This window comes from Megascapheus bottae, unplaced genomic scaffold, assembly GCF_031878675.1.
Source record: "Megascapheus bottae isolate mThoBot1 unplaced genomic scaffold, mThoBot2.hap1 HAP1_SCAFFOLD_149, whole genome shotgun sequence".
NCBI lineage: Eukaryota > Metazoa > Chordata > Mammalia > Rodentia > Geomyidae > Megascapheus > Megascapheus bottae.
In genome coordinates this window covers 226,711-248,892 of record NW_028327826.1, presented here as the reverse complement: position 1 = coordinate 248,892, position 22,182 = coordinate 226,711, and the positions used below count along the sequence as shown (strand labels likewise).

Genomic DNA, 22,182 nt, shown 5'->3' with positions numbered 1-22,182 from the left:
CTCAGTTGCAAAATAATTTCATGGTTTTTCTTTCTTGTCTGTCAGGACTGTGTCTTGAACCCAGGATTCTTCCTCTCTCTTGGCTTTTGCCCTTATAGATAACATGCTGCCAATTAAGTCATAGCACTACTTCTGGGTTTCTCACTGCTTAACTGGAGATAAGTCTTATGGTATTTCCTGTCTGGGATGACCTGGAATCCTGATCCTCAGATCTCAGGCTCCTAAGCAGAGGATTATAGGCATAAGCCACTCAAGTCTGCCAGAAGTGTTCCTATGATAAAAATAAAATGGCACTGGGAACAGTGGTTGACACTTGTAATCCTAGCTACTAGCCAGACCCTTTTTTTGGGGGGGAGGCAGTCCTGAGCCTTGAAACTCCAGGCCTGAGCACTGTTCTTGGGATTTCTCAAGGCTAGAGCTCTACCACTGCAGCCACAGCACCATTTCGACATTTTTCTATATATGTGGTACCAAGGAATAGAACCTGGGTCTTCGTGCATGCTTGGCAAGTATCTTACCTCAAAGCCAAACTCCTGGCCCAAGAAGGAGAGACTCTTAACTCCAGTTAATCACTAGAAAATTGGAAATGGGGCTGTGTGTCCAGTGGTAGGACTTTAGCCTTGAGCTAAAGAGCTAAGGGAACACCCCAAGTCCTGTGCTCAGGCTTTAAGTTCAAACCACAGAGCTAGCAAAATAAAAAAAGTCTCAAGTACTCTCATGCCACATCTCAGATCTGAAGTCTCCTAGCAGCTAAGATTACAGGCAGATGCCACCACTGCCAGGCGTGAATAACTTTTGTGTCATCCCCAGGAATGTTTTCTCCCCACAATGCTGGTAGGCAAGGCAGACATATGTCACAGGGCAGTGGGCACTGACTGCACTCAGGTTTACACATAGGTGTGAGCACACAAGAGCTAGCATCTTTGAAAGGAAGAAACCTATGGGCTGTAGGTGGAATAGTGTGCAGTGGTCAAAGCGTGTACCCTTTTCAGGGCAGAGAATACTGAGGTGCTGGGGTCAAAGCAGGTCTTGGTGTCCTGAGTCCCAGGACAAAGTATGTGAGAAGCCCCAGACCTGGGGAACAGTGTACCAGCGAGGCTCCAGCACTACCTGCAAATCCAGAGGAGCTGGATTCGCTGCCATAGCAGCAACAGAGGAGGCCGGGATCCAATCCTGAGTCACAGTGGACCCAGTCTACGTGAACCCTGCTTACCAGCTCCCAGTACACAACAGTAGATGACCACCCAACCCACCCCTGCCACTTTCTCACCACCCTGTGAGTGGGGCAGGTGGAACAGGAGGCATCATTGAGGCTGGAGGGGGAGGTCTGATGTTGGAACTACCAGATTCCACCAGAAAAACTGGAAAGCTCCATGGATCTCCATGGATACAGGTGTTTGCTAGCAAGTGTGTAAGAGAGCACCACAAGCCTGTTGGCTTCACGGTGCCCATCACTGGTGTTGGGGATGGGACTCGCTCCGCAGCGCTGACTCAGTGCAAACTTGGGGCTTGTGGGGCCTTGCTGGAGAATGTGCTCCAGCAGCCTCTGCCTCTGCCATGGTGTAACCTAAGCACCTAACACCCTGAGGAGCTAGGATGACATGCAGCTGCCAGTGGCTCCCAAAGTTAACCTTATCTTTGATTTAGAAATTTTTTGTCAATAACAGTTCAGTGTGAAGTAACAGGATATACTAATTGGATAAAAGTTAAGTGGACATACATATGTGAGAAATTTACAATTTAGAAATAATGTCAGAATCAAATCTGTTTACGCTAGTATAAACAGTAAAACACTTAGGAATAAATATATCCCAGATGAACGATACAGAGACGATTGGCATGGCCCCTGTGTGTGGATAACACACAAATTTGTGAAGCATTCCAAATTTTCAATATATTTTTGTCTATTTGAAATAGGATAGGGAAGGGGGAAACAAGATGATTGGGAAGATAGGGTGGGAAATGGTGACAAAAACATGAGAAACGGTAGTGGTAGCAATGTTTATGAAGTAATCCACGTTCTACCTGGTAAATACAATGTAATCCTTCTATTAATTACAATAAAATATATTTTAAAATATACCCAAAATGTTACCTTGAACAATGAAAATTACACTGCACAGATAGTCTTGAAAGCATCCCAGTTTTTGCCTTGTCTCCTTGCCTATAAAGAATTTTCTCTTAAGGAAGGAAATAATTAGTTTGTATAATTATATTTGCTGTCCAGTTCAAGTCGATATATTCAAATATGCTCTATGACCTCCATTTTCATGTGGAAATAGCTCAGGTTCACAAAAAGACCAATGAGAAACCATGTACTTGAGGACTGAATACCGTGTATGAAAGTTTCTTCCCCAATATTTCATGATCATGTTGTGTGTAAAGGATCATCAAAAATCATAATAAGCTGGGCCTGATAGTTCACACCTGTAGTTCTTGCTACTCAGCAGGCTGAGATCTGACGATCATAGTTCAAAGGCCTGGGCACTAAAGGCCATGAGACTCTTATCTCCAATTAACCACTAGAAATGCAGAGGTGGTGCTGTGGCTCAAGGGTAGGGTGATCGCCTTGTGTTGAAGAGCTCAGGGACTGCGACCAGACGAGAGTCAAGCCCCACACATGAAAAAAAATCATAATAAGCCTTTATGATAGAAGCATAGGATCTCACATATGAGGCAGACAAGAGATCTATCCCAGCCAGGTGTGGTGGCTCACACTGCAAACATAGCTACTCAGTAGTTAGCTGAAGAAATTATTAAAGAAAAGGCAAGGCCAGTAGTTTGGCCTAGAGGTAGAGTCCTTGCCTACTACAAATGAAAGCCTGGGTTCAATTCCTCGGTACCACATACATAGAAAAAAGCCAGAAGTGGTGCTGTGGGTCAAATGGTAGAGCTCTAGCCTTGAGAAAGCCCAAGGATAGTGCTCAGGCCCTAAGTTCAATACTCAGGACTGGCAAAAAAAATAATTTAAAAATTTTGATTTATTTAATAAATGAATTTCCTAATAGGACAGGTCAGTCATCAGGAGAGCCATCCCATATCACTCAAGGAACAGGATGAGCGATGGTCAGCAAAAGGTGGGAGACAAAAGGGGATGGGGACTGACCCTAGTAACTGCTTTCTGCTTCCCTGGGCTTGGGCTGCTTCATGGTTCAATGCCCATGGGAAGGTCCAGGGTCTTTTGCCTTGCCCCCTGTTCCTAAATGCCAGGACCTGTATGTCTTTAGTGCTGAGGCTGGCTTTGAACCCTGATTCTCGGCTCTCAGTCTTCTGAGTAGCTAAGATTACAGGCATGAGCCAACAGCACTTGACTCAAGGCTACTTCTACTATTAGCTTCTTATTTTTTATTCTTTGTGGGTCATGGGGCTTAAATTCACCCTGGATGTTGTCCCTGAGTTCTTCAACTCAAGGCTACCACCCTATCCTTGAGCTAAGCCCCACTTTCAGTTCTCTCAGAGTGTCAATTTGTGAGAATTAATGCCCCTACTATATGGTGAATGTAACGGTAACCCCACGATACATTACCGCAACAATAAAAAATAAGGTTAAAAAAGTCTCAGGTCCTTTTGTGTGTGGGCTGGACTTGAACCTTGATCCTCAGAAGCCAGCCTCCTGAGTAGCTAGGATTCTAGGTGTGACACACCAGGACTGGTCCAAACATCTTGTAACTTTCTTTACTCCCTCATTTTTTCCATTACTACCAGAATTAAGTTTAACAAAAGCATTTCTTAATTGTGTGGTATAGCTATATTCAGAGAGATGGAGAAAGGGAAAGTAGTGAAGGCAGATAGATACTCATCCTCCTGAGAACTTTCCATTAATCCTCCAGAACAGGGAGAAAGCACAGACACTTCATATCATCCACCTTGGTGTCATACTATAACTCAGAAAAAATGTAATCCTAGCTAATCAGGAAGCTGAGATCTGAGGACTGACCTTCAAAGCCCCCCTGGGCAGTTAGGACAACTGAAGACCAAGAGACTGTTATCTCCAACTAATCACTAGAAAAAAGGGAAGTGGGGCTGTGGTTCAAGGGGCAGGGTGGTAGCATTGAGGTGAAGAGATCAGGGACAGTGCCCAGGCCCAGATTTCAACCCTCATGAACCCCCAAAAAAGGTGTTAAGATAGATTTGAATTTTGTGCAAATTTTATAATAAGCATGAAATTGCAGCTTCCATTCAAAATTAAACTCTATGTAGTATGTCATTTCTATAATGCATGGACATACAATGGGAGATTTTAGAGGAGTAGTGGAAAATGGATGCTTTCCACGTTCTTGGCTGATTAAAAGTCATTGAATATTTGTTCCGTTTGCTACTTTTCTTCTAGTGAACCTCTTCTCTGATAAATACTGGGGTGTGCCTTCCAGACAAAAGATTTTACTCCATTGTTATAATAATGAGATTTCTCTCTCCTGTGTGTTTTATAAGTACAAAGCCAAGAATTCTTAGTAAAGGACATTCCACAGTTGTTCCATTCAAACAATTTCTGTCCTATGTGTTTCCTTCTGCAAACTGAGGTATGACTTCTTGAAAACATTTCATGGGTGCTGGTGGATCAAGCCTGGAATCCTAGCTACTCAGGAGGCTGAGATCTGAGGATCATGATTCAAAGTCAGCCCTGGCACAAAAAGTCCAAGAGACACTTAAATCCAATTAACTACCAGAAATTAATTACTCTTACATCCAATTAGCTAGCCGACATGTAAAGTAAAAAACAAAAACAAAAGCAACAAGTTTCCACATTTGTTCCATTCATAGGATTTCTGTCATGTGGAACCCTGAGCTGTGCCTTCTGAGTGAAAGACTACACATTTTCTGCATTCATAAGCTTGAAGAAGGATTTCACATATTTTATTAGTCTTAAGGTTTTTCATTGTTGAGACTTCTTTTATGGTTGCTTAGGTGTCATATCTATGTGAAGGACATTGCACATTAATTACATTCATATGGTTTCTCTCTTGTATGTCATCTCTGATGATTAGTAAGGCCGTCCTGTAGATGAAAGAGTTTCCACATTCATAAAATTCATAAGGTTTTTTTGTTTGTCTCTTCTGGTGGTTGGCCAGGTCTGCCTTCTGGGTGAAAAGTTTTCTACATTAATTACATGTTTCCTCTCCTGTGTGTGTACTCTGAGGATTAGTAAGGTTTGCCTTCCGGATGAAAAACACTTCACATTAATTAAAATGCATTAAGTTTCTGTCTTGTGTTTGTTGTGATTATTAAGGATTGTTTTCCAGGTGAAAGACTCCTCATCTGTTACATTGAGAATGTTTCTCTCCTGTGTGTGTTTTCTGATGCAAAGGGAGGTAGGAATTCCTTCTGAAAGACTTTCCACACCTGTTACATTGATAAGGTTTCTCTCCTGAGTGTGTTCCTGGTTTTGGCGATCCAACCTGCCTGTCTCCTGGTTGGGAGATTTGGCTGTGGTTTGTGATGTAAAATAAGGCTACCTTGAACCCATGGATTGACCCCGTTGCCCTCTCTGACCACACCTAACTCCCCCTGTCCTGCCTACTTCTATGTTAATAGATTCCTGCATCTTACTTTAGCCCCTGGTTTTTTTCCCATTAAATGAGTCTGCTGTGACATTCTCCCTGATGAGTCTGTGTCTTCCCTCTGGAGAATGGAGGGCTGGGTGAAGGCGGCCAGCCGGCCCAATCCTTTCTTGGTCTCGTCTTAGTCGGGGCGAGTTCTCTTTGCCCTTCCTGCTGGTCAGGAAGCAAATAGTGCTAAAAACCCCGAAAATATGCAATCAAAACCTGCAGGACTTCAATGGGAATACAAACCACATCAGTAGATCTTTGAAAGCATAGCTTCCAGGTGAGTGTTAAAGGGAGCAGCAGTACTTGAGAAGGTAGATAATGATTGATTTGGTCCTTACAAGATTTCACATATGTCCCCAAATAAAAACATGCTAAAAAAAAAACGTACCAAAAAAACATGCTATTGTAATCAATTTTGTTATTAAATTTCCAAAGATTAAGGCTGATCATTGATAGCCTGATATTTCCTTCCTAAACAAAAGAAAGGGTAGCATGAAGTTTTGTGAACATTGCCTACCTGCTGCAATACAATATAGTTGGAAAGTGCATCAAATATTTCTTGATAAAATTTTCATTTATTCTCAGCCATGTTATACTCACTGTTCAGTAGGCTGAGATCTGAGGATCATGGTTCAAAGCCAGCCCAGGCACTAAAGAAGCTGAGACTCATCTCCAATTAATCGTAGATAGTGGGATTTCTTATCTCCAATTAATCACTAGATCTTATCTCGGATGAATCACTAGAGAATGGAAAGAGTGATTTCTGAAAGCATCATAAAATATATCAAAGGAAGCTTAACTTTCAAGTAAACAAAGACCACAAAGCACTTTAATAGCCTACATGGAGAGTAATTTAAGGACAAATAGCTAACTCATTCCTCCAGAATATTTGAAGGTGTGTTTGACCACATTATTTCATTAACTGCAGTAGAACTTAACACAGTTTAATGTTAGGCATGAGGATGAGATTTCTGATAAGTTGATAGTGAAAATTTACCTTCCACGGGAAGTTACTTCCTAGGTGTCATTGAATCACATAACACGTGTGACTACGTTTTATCACATTAGAAAAAGTAGAAACAAATGAAGTAAATCTGCACTAACTGAGACATACTGTAAGATGTTATAATCTGCTAAATCCAGAAACCATCTTTATCTGACTTATGAACACGTTCCCAAAGCTGAATCTGTTTTTCTGTTTTTAATTCTTGGACACCCTTAGATTCATAAAATGCAATGTAAGAAACAAAAAGCAACTCACCAAAGACTTTGTCATTCTTTCCTGCTGTTGACAATGAGCAAAAGATTCTGGAAGCATGGCTGGGAGAGAAGGCAAATGAAGAGGTCAGGAAAGAACCTGTGTGATTTTTCCCCACAGTTTGTGGAGAAAATTTAGGCACAGTGGCTCACTTCTGTAATCCTAGCTACTGAGGAGGCTGAGACCTGAGGTTTGCTGTTCAAAGCTAGCCCTGGCACTAAAAAGTCCATGAGACTCTTACCTTCAATTAACCATCAGAAAACTACAAGTAGGGCTGTGGCTCAAGGGGTGGGGCAGTAGCCTTGAGCTGAAGAGCTCAGGGACAATGCCTGGCCCAGAGGTTAAGTTACACACACACACACACAAATTATACATGGGCTTTAAAAAGCATAAATCCTTCTTCACAAATTATACATGGGCTTTAAAAAGCATAAATCCTTCTTATGGGAGAAGAATCTTTAATATCTCAAGTAGAATGTTATACTCTCCACTGAAGATGAATCCCCAGTTCATTAAATATAGATTTTATACAAGCAATTCCATTCTAAATATACATACAGAATTTGTAAACTAATGTTCTCATAAAAATAATTCAATAACTGAAATCAATTAATACGAATTGCACCTTCACTAAAACTAGTTATTACTGAAAATACTCCTTCGGGATTTATCAACTACTTCTCAATTCATGCTAAGTTTCCATATTCACAATTGACAACAGAAATGTCATGATTGCATGGTGGGATAATTTTTTACAATAAATCCAAGCCATTTGGGAGGGATTCAAAACCACAGCATTAAAGGCAACTGCCCTCAGTGAATACAGTTAGGAGTCATTTTAATAGCTGTACAGAGACTGCTCTTTGCCTTGGGACTTTTTGGAAACAGCTCTGAGCTTCAGTGGGGCTGAGCTTTCAAAAGGTAAACTTCATATGCAGGTGGTCAAGCAGGTTACACTGGACTTCTTGATTTAGGATTTGGACTGTCCTCACACACATTAGTAACTGAACATCCCTCTTTCAAATCACAAGTTTTCTATTTTGGATTATTTTATTAGAATTATAATTTGTGCCAGGTGCAGTGTCTCATTTCTATAATCCTAGCTATTCAAGTGTTGCGTGGGCAGGGACAGTGTGTGACAGGGGCAGTGTGTGACAGGGGCAGTGTGTGACAGGGACACTGGGTGACAGGGACAGTGCGTGGAGCTGCGCCTTTCAGAGGGAATGGGGTAAAACTGACCTGCGTGGGTCATGTCCTTTGGACTAAAGCCCAAGCTCATCCACTAATTTTTTGGGGTTTTTTGTTTTTGTTTTTTGGGTTTTTGTTTTGCCATTTGTGGGACTTGAACTCTGGGCCTGGGCCCTATACCTGCGCTCCTCCACCCAAGGCTGCCACCCTACCCCTGAAACACAGCAGCACTTCCCTTTATAGTGATGAATTGGAGGTAAGAGTGTCATGTTCTTCAGTGCCAAGGCTGGCTTTGAACCTCAATACTCAGATCTCAGGCTCCTTAGTAACTAGGATTACAGACGTGAACCACCGTGCCCATATCATCCACTACTTTATGCCTTGCAAAGACCACTTGAGAAGAAGTTTTCTGATTCTCCAAAGAACCTCAAGCCAAGAGGAGGGCAAAGACCCCTGAGACCACCAGGCAGCATGCCACACCCAAGACTAACAGGGAACAACTGTGCGAATATAGTCACCTGTGAGCCAGGGGGCAAATCTGGCCCAGCACTCAGGAGCCAGTGGCTGGCTGAGTTCTAAGGAGTTGGTGGGGACCTCAGCAGACCAGATCAGCTTCAGTGGAGAGGTGAAGAGGGCCGCCGTGGTGACCTGCAGAGTGGGGGCCTGGGGAGAGAGAGAAGGACCTGCGTGGGCCCAAGGCTGGAGGGTGCCTGTTTAGGGGTGATCTCTGCACACTTGTGGCTTGGGCCTGAAGTAGTCCATGCAGGCTGGGTTCTGGGAGCCTGCTGGGCTCACTCTCCAGGCAGATCCATTCACAAGGTGTGGCCTGTCACCTGAGGAGGTGGGCTGGACTTTCACATTCGGGGACCATAGACCCCCATCAGGACCTACTGCAGTCCTGCCCACTTTCCATTGGATCCCAAGAAGGGCTGCGTGCCCCATCTCCACCCCACCTTCCCACTCCACTCACCTCCAGACTCCTCCAGCCTGGCGCCCTCTCAACCGCTCCACTCCCATGGCTGGATTCCCTCACCACACCAGCTGCCCCACTGACATCCTCACTGCCAGGCTGGATACCCTCACCATGCCAACTGCCCCCATTGATGGCCTCACTGCCATGCTGGATGCCCTCTCCAGACTGCCATCATCAGGCTTGTCACCCCCACCCCTACCTTCTTCCCCTCTCAGCATCATGAGTCGGGCCTCCTCAGGTCTTCCTTCTAACCCACCCTGCAGGCTTCTCTGCTCAGTCTGCGGAAGCCTTTTGTTCTGGCACTCGTGGGTACAGGGCCTGCTGCCCAGTCTGTCTCTTTCATGACTGCTTCCTGGCTGACTTGGTCTGGTCACACAGCCCATTCTACTGGGGGACTCGGTGGGACCCCCTGCTTTCTTCCCACCTGGTGAAATCACAGGCTCAGCTGCACACCCGAGCCCTACTCCAGAACCCTTCCCCACATATCTAGCCTGCAGTGCTGCTACACCCAGCATTGCAACTACATGTACCAGAGCCCACGGGCCATTCTACACATCTGTCCATCCCAAGATCATTCTATCCAAGGCCTCTAGCCCCTCCTCAACCCAGAACTGCCCCCTCTCCCTTGGTGCTTACATGCATATGTGGCTTCTGTAGCTCCTTTCCACACCCTGGAAAGCTCCCTTGGGACTTCTCAAAGCCTGGACCTGGAGCTGCTCAGGGCAGGGTGAGACAGGAGGGCAGACAGCTGTTGGCAGTGTTTAGGTGATCCGCAGTTTCCGCCGAGAAGAGGGGATTGAGGGGGCTGAGGGAGAGGGGGGAGGAGAGGAGAGGTTGTGAGAGGCTCTGGGAGTCTGTGCTAGTGCCCTCTGTGTGTTGATGGTTAAGGAGAGTGAGAGCAGAGCGATGAAACCCTGGTGGTTGTTACTTCCTCTTGTGCTGGAGAAAGACATGTTCCTTCTTCCAGTGGTGGCACTTCCAATGTGGCCCTCGGTGGCCTAACCTCAGTCCCCCTGTGACTCCTCTCTGCTCATCATCAGACCTAACATCCCCCTTCTTGCTGAGAGGAAGATTTATCATGTGCTCTCTGACTAGTTAGGCCTCTCCAGACTGGTAACACTCCAACACTGACATTCCAGAAGGACTCTGGTGGCTTGCTAACCTGTCACGTCATGCCCACAGCCCTTCCCTGTGGCCCTTAGTACCCATGCAGGTGCCAATGGACCTCAGCCTCCTGACCCAGGCTCACCCTCAGCCAAGCTGTCACCGCACTGCCCCAGAGCCCTGAGATCTGGCGTATTCTACACCAGACATGCATCTGAGAACTTGGGTCTTAGCCTGCAGAAGCTAACACCTCTTGGGCCTCTGCTCAATCCCCCGACATCTCCTCTCCCCGAGCTTGCTACCACCAGCCTAGTGTCCCAGTTTTCCCAGACATGATCGATAGCACATTTTAGCACCAGGCCTCTCTGCAGTACACACTTTAGATGTGAGCAGGACCCTATGCAAGGACAGCACCCATGGGACAGAGTTAGAGAGAGGTAGAGGGACAGGGAGGAGAAAAGCAAGACTGACTTACTACACTTGTGATAACCAAAGAAACTTTAGCTTATTTTGTTTCTTAGACTCACCTGGTCAGAGTCCCACTTCAGCCTCTGAGAGCTAGGCCTCTGGATGGATGAAGCCCTTGCTGGATGTTATATCAGTTCTTTTCAAGGCAAGTGCTGTACCACTTGAGCCACAGCACCATTTCTGGCTTTTTGGTAGTTAACTGGAGATGATAATCTCATAGACGATGCTGCCTGTGTGGGCTTTGAACTATGAACCTCAGATCTCAGTTTCCTGAGATTACAAGTGTGAGCCACCAGCTCATAATTTCTGGAGGTGGGGAGCCCAGAGCATTCCAGAAAGAAATGTGATTGGGAGTGGCAAGAATGGAATCTACATGAATGGGTTTCAGCTCACCCTGTGGTGGGTGTGGAGCCTGTGGCCTGGTACACATTTGTGAGTGGGAAATTCATGTGTGAATATATAAGTATGTGTGTGTGTGTGTGTGTGTGTGTGTGTGTGTGTGTACAAACTAAGGTGTGTGGTGTTCACATGCATGTGTGTGTCAGGTATCAGTGTGTGAGTGTGTTGATGGTGTATCTCAGGTGATGTGACTGTGTGTTGTTATCATTACCAAGAGTCAGAAAATAGAGCATAATTTAGCCATTGGCATGAGTGATAAATGGTGTGTGTGTGTGTGTGTGTGTGTGTGTGTGTGTGTGGTATGTGTGTATGTGTGTGTGTATGTGTGTGTGTGTGTGTGTGTATGTGAGTGTGGAGGCCTGTGGGTGTTACAACCAAAAGCCTGGACTTTAACCTGACAGCCACCCAGAGAGATGAATGATTTCTGTCAGTAAGCAATTACATGTATGTTCATCAGGATCTTCCCAGCTGCCAAAGGAAAGTTGACTTGAGGGGCCAGGCCAAGTTAGAGCAGGCTGCTCTCATTACTGGGATGGGAGACACCAGCATGCCCTGCAGGTGCAGAGGAATTCATTTACTGTGTAAAAACACAGAAACCCTAACTTCCTGAAGGAAGGAATGTGTGTGTGTCTGATGTCCTGGCTGAGGTGAGCAATGCCACCTTTCCTGAGAATTCATAATTCACCACCGAAGCCCTGCTATGCCGGGTTCTTAGTGTTGCCTCACAGGATTTTTTTTGTCAGTACTGGAGCTTGAACTCAGGGCCTGGGCACTGTCCTTGGAAACTTTTTGCTCAAGGCTAGTGCTCAGCCACTTGAGCCACAGCACCACTTCTGGCTTTTTCTGTGTATGTGGTTCAGAGTAATCGAATCCAGGCTTTTGTGCATGCTAGTTTAGGCCATTTTCCTGGTCCCTCACAGGATATTTCTGTGGTCACTTCTTTTCTTTTTGTGGGTCATAGGCTTGAACTTGGCCTGAGCACTGTCCCTGAGCTCTTCAGCTCATGGCTACCACCCCACCCTTCAGCCAAGCGCCACTTTCCATTTTCAAGAGTTTTATTGGAAATAAGAGTCTCGGGTCCTTTTGTGTCTGGGCTGGCTTTGAACCTTGATCCTCAGATCTCAGCTTCTTGAATAGATAGGATGACCTGTGTGAGCCACCGCGCCTGACTCTGTGGCCATTTCTTCACCTAGCTTGCATCCCCCAGCTCATTTCTGGGGATGGCCTTGCTCAGAACCTCCTCCCCCTACTCAGAACCTCCTCCTCCTCAAAAATCTCCTCCTCCTCCTCAACACCTCCACCTCAGAAATTTTTCCTTCGCCTCAAGACTTCCTCCTGCTCCTCCTCCTCCTCAGAACCTCTTCCTTCTCAAGACCTTCTCCTCTTCCTCAGGACTTCTGCTTCCTCCTCAAGGCGTCCTCCTCCTCGTCCTCCTCAAGACTTCCATCTCCTCATCAGCAACTCCTCCTCCTCCTTAAGACCTCCTGCTCCTCAGAACCTCCTCATCCTCCTCAAGACATCCTCCTCCACCTTAAGACCTCCTCCTCCTCAGGACTTCCTCCTCCTCAAGACCTTCTCCTCCTCCTCCTTCTCTTCCTCCTCCTCCTCTGGATCTCCTCCTCCTCCTCCTCCTCTTCAAAACCTCCTCCTCAGCCTCAAGACTTCCTCCTCCTCCTTAAGACCTCCTGTTCCTCCTCAGAACCTCCTCTTCTTCCTCAAGACATCCTCCTCCAGCTCCTCAAGACCACCTCCTCCTCCTCCTCCTCCTCAAGACCACCTCCTCCTCCTCCTCTTCAAAACCTCCTCCTCCTCAGGACCTTCTCCTCCTTCTCCTCAGGACTACCTCTTCCTCCCCTCCTCCCCCGTCTCAGGATTCCCGCCCTAAATCTTCACTGGCCTGATCAGAGCTGCCCTCACTCACGGGGTTTCCACTCATCTTTGGTCCTGCACCACCTCTATCAGGCCTGCAGAACTCACCCAGGAGTTCCTGGCAGCAGCTCCGCCCTGGAGCCCTGCCCCACCACCTCAGCAAAGGCTCTGCCCCTCCCCAGAGCCCCTCCCCACAACGCAGCCCCACCCAGAAAGGTCTCTGCCCTGCCCTGCTGCTTCAGCAAGGGCTCAGCCCCACACCCTGAGCCAGGCCTAGCCCCAGATCCCAGCCCAGCCCCAGAGACCCATCCTGCCACCTCAGCAAAGGCTCCACAGTGTCCTGAGCCCGCCCCGCCACCGGAGTCCCGCCCTGACGCCGCATCAGTGGCTCCTCCCAGCGCCCTGAGCCCTAGCCCGCCCCCGGAGCCCCGCCCCACCACCTCAGCAATGACTCCGCCCCGCCCCCAGAGCCCTGCCTCTCTGCTTGGCCAGGCCCTGCCGGAGCCCCTCTGCTCCCTCCTCCACCAGCAGAGCACCAGCTTGGCTAAGGACTCAGTGGTGGGCTCTGGTTGGCTATGATTGCCTCCTGCAGTCCAGGGCCAGGGCAGGGCTGTGGCTCAAGTAGTAGAACACCAACCTGGGTGAAAATGCTTAGGGACAATGTCTAGGTCCTGTGTCCAAGCCCCACACAGACAGACAGACACACACAAGGCCCTGTGCCCAAGCCCCAGACAGACAGACAATGTCCTGTGTCCAAATCCCACATACACACACAGAGAGACAATGTCCTGTATCCAAGCCCCACACATACAGACACAATGTTCTGTGTACAAGCCCCAGACAGACAGACACACACACACACAATGTCTTGTGTCTAAGCCCGACACAGACAGGCCTGAAATCCCTGAAAGGTAGGTTGGGAGGTACCTCCTTCCAAGTGACAGCATGGCCTTTCAGTATAGTCCCCACCCTGAGAGAAGCATCCCCACCTCCCAGCCACTCATCAGAGCCCCTGCGGGGAGGGGGGGGAGAACCCTGGGGACTCTGACAGGGGCTTTGGGCCTGCAAAGGTTGCAGAAGCCACAGTGCCCCAGGGTGGAGCCACCCCAGAGTCACAAATTGCTACCCTAACGCCTGTAACCTCAATTCATGTTTCCTAACATTAACTTTACAGAAAAATAGTTCACTGCACATCAAATATCCCACTTAAAAGATATGCTTTAATGACCTTGAGTATACATAGATGTGTACAAACATCATAACAAATACCAATCACTTCCGTCACCCCAGAAACAAGCCTCGTGTTTAGCCCTCACCGCTACCCTCCCAGAATCTCCTGTTTTTGTGAATCTACCTATCATAGGTATTTAAGAATGAAGTATTTTATAACTGAGGGATTCTAAGGTTGGATTCGTTTTTTAATTTTCCCCTGTTGTGGGGCTTGAACTTTGGTCTTAGACCTGGGAGATGTCCCTGAGCTCTTCAGCTCAATCAATGCTAACACTCAACGCCAACACTTGAGCTTCAGCACCACTACTGGTTTTCTGATGATTCACTGGAGATGAGTATCACAGTCTCTCATGCCCGGGCTTGTTTTGAACTTCGATCAACAGATCTCAGCCTCCTGAGTAGGTAGGATTCCAGGCTTGAGCCACCGCACCTGGCAGGATTCTTTCACTTAGCATCATGTTTGTAAGTATCATGCTAGAGCTTGACTCAGTATTCTTGGCCAGAATAGGGAGAACTGGGGGCCTTATATCTGGATAATGTTCCATTCTCAAAGTATTTTAAAGTTCTGTTGTGATTGTTTTTCTTTCTGGTTTAGAAGCTAGGGTTTGAACTCAGGGACTTGTGCTTGTTAAACAAGCACTGCCCATCTCTTTCGCCCATGGTTTTCAGACACAAGGTCTCATACTTTACCTAGGGAAAGTTTTGGATTAACACCCAGCCCTATGCATGCAGCCCCACCTTTGTCCCCCACACAGCTGGGACTCCAGGCACATGCCACTTTGCTCTGCTTGTTCTCTGACATAAGATTTTATAAAAGTTTGGCCTAGGTTGGTCTTGAACTGTGATCCTACTACTTCTGCTTCCCAAGTGCTGGAATTCCAGGCATGAGCCAAATTTCTGGTTCCTGTTGTGATTTTTTACTTGCTATTTTTTTTGAGTTCCAGGACCAAAAAAAATAGATTTGAGAGGTAGAGCTGGTGGTTCACACCTGTAATCCTAGCAAGTCAGTAGGCTGAGATCTGAGGATTGTGGTTCAAAGCCAGACAGGACAGAAAAGTCTGTGAGTCTCTCCAATTAACCACTAGAAAACAAAAAGTGGAGCTCAAAGTGATAGAGCAAAAGAGCTCAAGGATAGCCGAGATTAAAAGCCCAAGAACCATAAAGGAGAAGAAAAGGATTTCAGCTTCTCCCGAGTAGCTGGGGATGCAGGCATGAGCTACCAGTGCAGCCCTACCGCAGCTCTGATGAACAACTGCCCCTCCCTGCTGTGCTGAACTCTCACTCATATCTAATGTCCTCTGCCCTTCTATCTATTATCTTGGTATGGTTATCCAGCATTCTTTTGGTTCCAATTACATACAATGCATTTTTGTTCTTTTTTACATCAATCCATGTGTGAATTTGGGTCTAAAACATATGTCCCCATTCACTGGGTCATGAGTGATTTTTGTGGGGGATGGTTCTTTAGTTGGTTTTGTTTTTTCATTGTGCCTTTTGATTGGAAACTTTAATCCACATAAAGGAAAAGAGGACAGAAACAAGAAAGAAAAAACTCATGTCTGTCCTTTTGTTTTATTTTGTTTTTTGGTGGTGACGCTGTGCAGCCCCCAATCTTGCCAGACAGATACTTTGCCACTTGAACCATGCCCAACCTTGTATGTTTTATGTCTTATTTATTTCTCAATTTCTTCTTTGCTATTTGAGACACACTCTGATCTTGTATGTTTTATGTCTTATTTATTTCTCATTTTCTCCTTTATTGTCCCCTGTATTTGGCTGATTTAATTCTGCCTTTCTCTGGAGACTTCTACAGAGACTTCTACTTTTCTTCTTGTTGTTGTTTTTGGCCAGTCCTGGGGCTTGAACTCAGGGCTGGGGCACTCCCCTTGGACAGGTTTTGCTCAAGACTAGCAATCTGCCACTTAGCCAGAGCACTACCTCCGGTTCTTTCTGTGTATGTGGTTCTGAGGAATGGAACCCAGAGCTTTTCATGTGCTAATCAAACGCTCTACCACTAGGCCCCACTCCGGCCCTAGTGAGGTAGCACTGAGCCACACTCCCTTCCATTTCCTGGTGGTTAATTGGAGATAACTGTCTCACAAGTTTTCTGTACATGCTGTCTTTGAACCGTAATCCTCAGAGCTTAGCCTCCTAAGTAGCGTGGATTGTAGGAATAAGCCACCAGCACCTGGCTTCTGGTTTATTTTTAATGTTTTTGTCTGTTTGTGGCAGGATTTTACCATGCAGGCCAGGTTGGCCTCAGCCATCCACAGGAAGGTTTTACAGCCTGCACCCACTCAGTGCCACATAAGATCCCTTGTGCATGATTCATCATTTCTTTCCTGCTTTCAGGATTCTATGTCAGGCCAGGTGCCAGGGGCTTACACTTGTAATTCTAGTTATTCTGACATCTGAGATCTGACGATTGAAGTTTAAAGCTAGCCTAGGCAGATACATCTCTAAGACTAATTTCCAATTAACCCCCAAAAAGCTGGAAGTAGAAAGTGGCACTGTGGCTCAAAGTGGTAGAGTGCTAGCCTAGAGCAAAAGACACAGGGATGTCAGGCACAAGGGGGGGGGAATCACACCTATAATCCTAGATATTCAGAGGAGGGGTCACACCTGTAATCCTAGCTATTCAGAGCGGGGTTCACACCTGTAATCCTAGGTATTCAAGAGGTTGGGATCAGAGTATTTTAGTTCAAACTAGACTGGGCACAAAAGTTCATGGCTCTTAGCTCCAATTAACCAGCAGAAAACCAGATGTGGTGCTGTGGCTCAAAGTGGTAGAGCACTTAGGGACAGCACCCAGACCATGAGTTCAAGCCCTGTGATCAAAACAAACCAATCGAAAAAGCTGGAAATGAAGATATGGTTCAAGTGATAAATGCCAGCCTTGAGCATAAGGACCTGTGTTTAAGTCCCAGAACTAGGCCCCCCCCAAAAGAAAGAAAAGTGTAATAAGTACAAGCAAAGTTTTTCATATGCATGTATAAAAATAGAGTACTAGGCCAGGAGTTTGGCCTAAGGACGGTGGTTCAAAGCTAGCCCGGCCACTAAAGTATGTAAAACTTATCTCCAACTAATGACTAGAAAACAGGAAGTGGGGCTGTGGTTCAAGAGGAGGGAAGGGCCGTAGCCTTGAGATGAAGAGCTCAGGGACTGGGCCCATGACCGACAAAACCAAAAAAGCAAGGAAAAAGGAAAGAGAAAGAAAGAAAGAAAGGAAGGAAGAAAGAAAGAAAGAAAGAGAGAAAGAAAGAAAGAAAGAAAGGAATGAAGAAAGAAAGAAAGAAAGAAAGAAAGAAAGAAAGAAAGAAAGAAAGAAAGAAAAAAGGAAAGAGAGAGAGAGGGAGGGAGGGAGAAAGGGAGGGAGGGAGAAAGGGAGGGAGGGAGGGAGAGGAAGGAAGGAAGGAAGGAAGGAAGGAAGGAAGGAAGGAAGGAAGGATGGAAGGGAAAGGAAAGGAAGAAAAGAAAGAAAGAAAGAAAGGGAAAAATATAATTTGTATTTAAAAGACGGTACTGTAGGGCGGTGAGTTTGGCCTAGTGCTAGGGTGATTGCCTAGCATGCATGAAGACCTAGGTTGTTTTCCTTGGTACCACATACATAGAAAAAGGCAGAAGTGTTTTCATGGCCCAAGTGGTAGAGCTCTAGCCTTGAGAAGGTTGAAGGACAATCTCAGGCCCTGAGTCCAAGCCCCAGAACTGGCAAAAAAAATTGTGAAATGTTTCTGATAGGTTTTTTTGTTTTTTGTTTCTCTGTTTTTTGTTTTTACCATACTACATCACCTTCATGGTTCTTCAAAACAAGTAGTGGTTGAGGGAGGGGAAGCTGAATATCAGTGTGAATTGAGTGTAGGTAGAGGAGTGAACTTTAGGGGAGGTTTTTGTAGATATGAACCTTGATTGTTTCCTCCAAACCAGGCTGTTTCTGTTTGCCAGTTTTGTAGGCCCTAATTTGATTTTCATCCCTACCTCTTGTCTGATCCTTAAAGTTCCTCTCAAGAACTCTAGGCTACATATCAGGGGACCTCAGACTTGTCTTCCCAAACCTTACCCACTACACTGTGGAATAAATCTTTTGTTTCCCAGACCATTACTGTGGGAACAGACAAGTGCCACTTCTAGAAGTCAGGGTTGTACCTGCCTTCTGGCATTTGCCTCACAGTCAGGAATAGTCATCCACCACTTGGGACAACAGGGTTCCTTCATTGATAATGCAACTTCTACAGAGAATTCCAAAATACCCAGTAAAAGCTTTCTAGAATGCTTATAGTAAATGTGTTTCTTCCATGTAAGCCTAATTTCCTGAAACACAGTGGTAAAACTATAGGTCCTACAACTTGGAAGGTTAAATAGAGAGAATCATTCAAGCCCAGAACATGATGGCTAACCTGGGTAACAAAGGAAGACCAAGACTCAAACACAAGTGCAGCACTTCCTCACCAGAGCCTCTGGGTTTGATTCCAAGTACTTCAAACACAAAACTACCCTATGTATGACATTTTCTATTTTTTATGTATATTTCTTTACTAATAGTACATCTCTTTTAATGCTGAATGTCTAAGTTCCATGTTTATTTCTAAATCACAAGACAGTAATATACAAAATTAAACAATTGCTAGATTATTGTAGAGGAGAAGTACTCTTAGTTTCCAAGTTCTGTGAAGAAACCTAGGAGTTGCTAGTAGTTTCAGGCCATTTCTTATGTCAGTCTGGTGATAAAGATCTGTGGCCAACAATCATCGATTTTGCTAAGCTTGATATGTATCTTACTTGTTGTTTTGTTGTTGTTGTTTTTGGTGGGTCCCGGAGCTTGACCTTGGCCTGGGCCCTATTCCTAAACTCTTCAGCTCAAGAGTACCACTCTCCCTTGAGCCAATCCTCATTTCTTGAGTAGCTAAGATTACAGGCAAGAGCCAAATTAACCAGCTTGAAATTACTGTTATTTTCTTTAATGCAAGAAGTTTAAGCACTAGCCAGGCTCGGTGGGCATGGTGGCTCCCACCTGTAATCCTAGCTGCTCAGGAGACTGTGATCTGTGGATGGAGAGCCAAAGCTAGCCTGGGCATAAAAGCACCGGAGACTATTCTCTCCAATTAACCTCTAGAAAGTGGGGCTTGGCTCAAGGGAAGGGCAGGGCAGTAGTGTTGATTTGTAGAGCTCAGGAACAGTGTCCAGGGCAAGTTCAAGTCCCAAGACCTCACAAAAAAAAGAATTTTAAGAACCAGTACCCTACCAAAAATTCCAGGCTTAGCATTTGCCTGTTTTTAAAAACTATCATCAGTTACAAAGTAGCACTGAAGCCAAATTATATCACTGAGACAAAGTTTTTAACCCTCTTTTAAAGTTTCCCAAGGAGCAATTTTCAGAAATGCCAATCACACCATCCACATCAGCTTTCCATGTCAGTCTGCAAGGAAAAGAGACAGGATGAAGTTGGTTTACTCTGCCCATCTCACTATGTTTAGGTGAAGCATCTTCATGCCAGCTTACTTATTCTCTTCCACCATGCATGGACTGCTCCTAGGTTTTCCATGTCCCTTTCTCTTGACACCTAAATAGCCAAGTGTTTTAAACTGAACAAAGCTTCTGAAATTAATGGACCTTGACAGTTATATTTCTAATACTTGTCCCCAAATTGTAGCAAAGGCAAAGATAAACAAAATGCTCCAATGCCTTTTTTCTGAATCAATAACCACAGCTTTGTGCCTTAAAATTCCAGATCTCAATTTGCAAATTAAAAAAATCCTTAAAGCTGGGCAGGGTGGCTCCTGCCAGTAATCCTACTAACTAAGAGGCTGAGATCTGAGGATCAAGGTGCAAAGCCAGCATGGGTACTAAAGACGAAGAGACTCTTATCTCCAATTTCCCAATAGAAAACCAGAAGTCCTACGGTGGCTCCAGTTATAGGTTGGTAGCCTAGAATTGAAGAGCTCAGGGAAAAAATCCAGGCCCAGGAAAAGGGTGATAGCCTTGAGGTAAATAATTCAACGACAGCGGCCAAGCCATTTCACAGCCTAGTACACTGATATCCCCAAGGTCAAAGCAGGTCTTGGTGTCCTCAGTCCCCAACCAAGGCAAGTGGGGAGCCTCAGATCATGGAGGGGTGGGCATGGGTGGTACCTCAGCACTATGGGCAAAGCCAGAGAAGCTCGACTCCTTGGCTCCCAGCACAAGAGGAGGCCAGCCTCTGATGCTGGGGCATCAAAAATCAAAAGAAGCACCATGCTCACCTGAGCCCAGGGAGCACTGGTTGCCACCTGACAACCCAACCAGGGCACTTTCTCACCTGGGGTCAGCTGGGGATGAGCAGGACGCACCATCGTAATGCAAGAGGTGGGAGATCTGATATTCAGAATCCCCAAGTCACACCCAGATAGACTGGAACCTTCAACAAGAAGGCGGAAGTATAACTTACAAAGTGAAGAAGAAGGAATCCTGAGCTCGGTGGCTCCAGCTGCCCAACTTTGGTGCTAGGGGCGTTGATTCTGCATCCCCCCCCCCTGCAGGCAGCGAGTTAGTAGTAGCGTCCAATTCCCAGAGAGTGAGAAGGAGAAGTGCAGACTAAGTCAAGGATAGTAGGAGCCAGGGCTGGCTGCTGCTGCTTTCTTAGATGCCCCTTGATCCACGTGTGGATCGGCTCCATCCTGCAGCAAGGAATGTCGAAGCTGGCGGGCCCTGACGTGGGCAGAAGGAGAATCAGGTTCTATAGGTGGTGGCTCTGGGACTGGTGGCCCTGGTTTTCCTGCCCTATGTGGGACTGTGGGCTCTGCACAGCTAGCCACAGCTTCTCTGGACTCTGTGGCCTGAAAGATGAGTACCTGGGGCAGTGGGGCCAGGCATGCTCCATCCTCCTCCCTGGCAATGGTTTTCCTTCAAACTTGCAGCTCGTTCTTCTCATCCTCATGTCTGTGTCCTCAGAGATGGCTCTGGAAGGGTCAGCGCTTCTTCCCATTATTATTATTATTATTATTGATGTATTATTAATGCCAGATGGAGTAAATTGGGGCACCCAGGACAGAGATTTATCCACTTGACAGAGTTAGAATTAGAACCCAGGGCCCTTGACACCCAATCCAGAACTGTTGCTTCAAATTTCCAAACTGTACAGTCTTCCTTTTCTCTTGCCCACTCCTGTCCCCTGACTTGACCAAGCATTCTCATTCTGGGAAGCACCCTCTCTGCATGTCTGTATCCAGGGTGTGATGTCTTGCACAGGACTGGTTCCCTTTTCACGTCTGTCCCCACCATCATCCCCACCTGCTGATCCTCGAATTTCTTCTCAGGCAGGCTGTTTTGCAATTTACCATTTGCCTCCTTTCTCCCCTCACCCTATGCAGGTTTCCCCTTACTATTTCTTTGTCGAGTCTCATGGACTTTAGTGCCCAGGCTGGCTTTGAACTGTGGTCCTCAGATCTCAACCTTCTGAGATCATTTCCGGTTTTTTTTTATATATGTGGTACAGAGAAATTGAACCCAGGATCTTTGTGCATGCTAGGCAAGCAACTCTACCAAACTCCTGGCCCCAGGATATAGTATTTCTTGTACTACAAACTGATCATGATCACATGATCATGGTCAGAATTGCTTTTGCCTCTTTGAAACTCATGTACCTGCACTTATGTACATGCATTTGTACTAAATTAGCATTTTCTTCCTTTGTGTGTGTATGAGTATTCACATCCTGGGTCTTGAGCTCAGGACCTGTGAGCTACACTTAGAAATTTTCACTCATGGCTGGCACACAACTTCTGGCTTTTTGGTGGTTCATTGAAGATAAAAGTCTTACAGTATTAATTTTCTGGGCTGGCTTAGAACCAGGATTCTCAGATCATAGTTCCTGTGTGAACCACGGGCACCTGGCTTGGACTAGCATTTTCCTGCTCCATCACATCACTCCAAATCTCTCATCTTCTGACAAGGATATGGCATGCTGGAATTGCTTTGTACAGTGGGACATTTCAGATTTGTTTATGGGGTTGTGTATCAGGGTCAGACTTGACTGAGTATTGGCTGTCCTCAAGGGAAGGGGCTTACTCTGAGGTTGATGGTTTTCTTTTCTCCTCAGTATCAAGCTGTCATCTGTTTGGGTATCTTGAGCACAGAGGGCTCTTTGCCACGGAGCTAATCAGTAGGAGACTAGC

General features: G+C 46.0%; 1 non-coding gene across 1 annotated transcript; it reads left to right on the top strand.

Annotated features, from left to right (window-relative positions):
- Window positions 1-1,786: 1,786 nt before the first annotated feature.
- On the top strand, window positions 1,787-1,891 carry LOC150039096 (U6 spliceosomal RNA). The gene has a single exon (XR_016534540.1). It is a non-coding gene; the product is annotated as a U6 spliceosomal RNA (small nuclear RNA).
- Window positions 1,892-22,182: the final 20,291 nt, after the last annotated feature.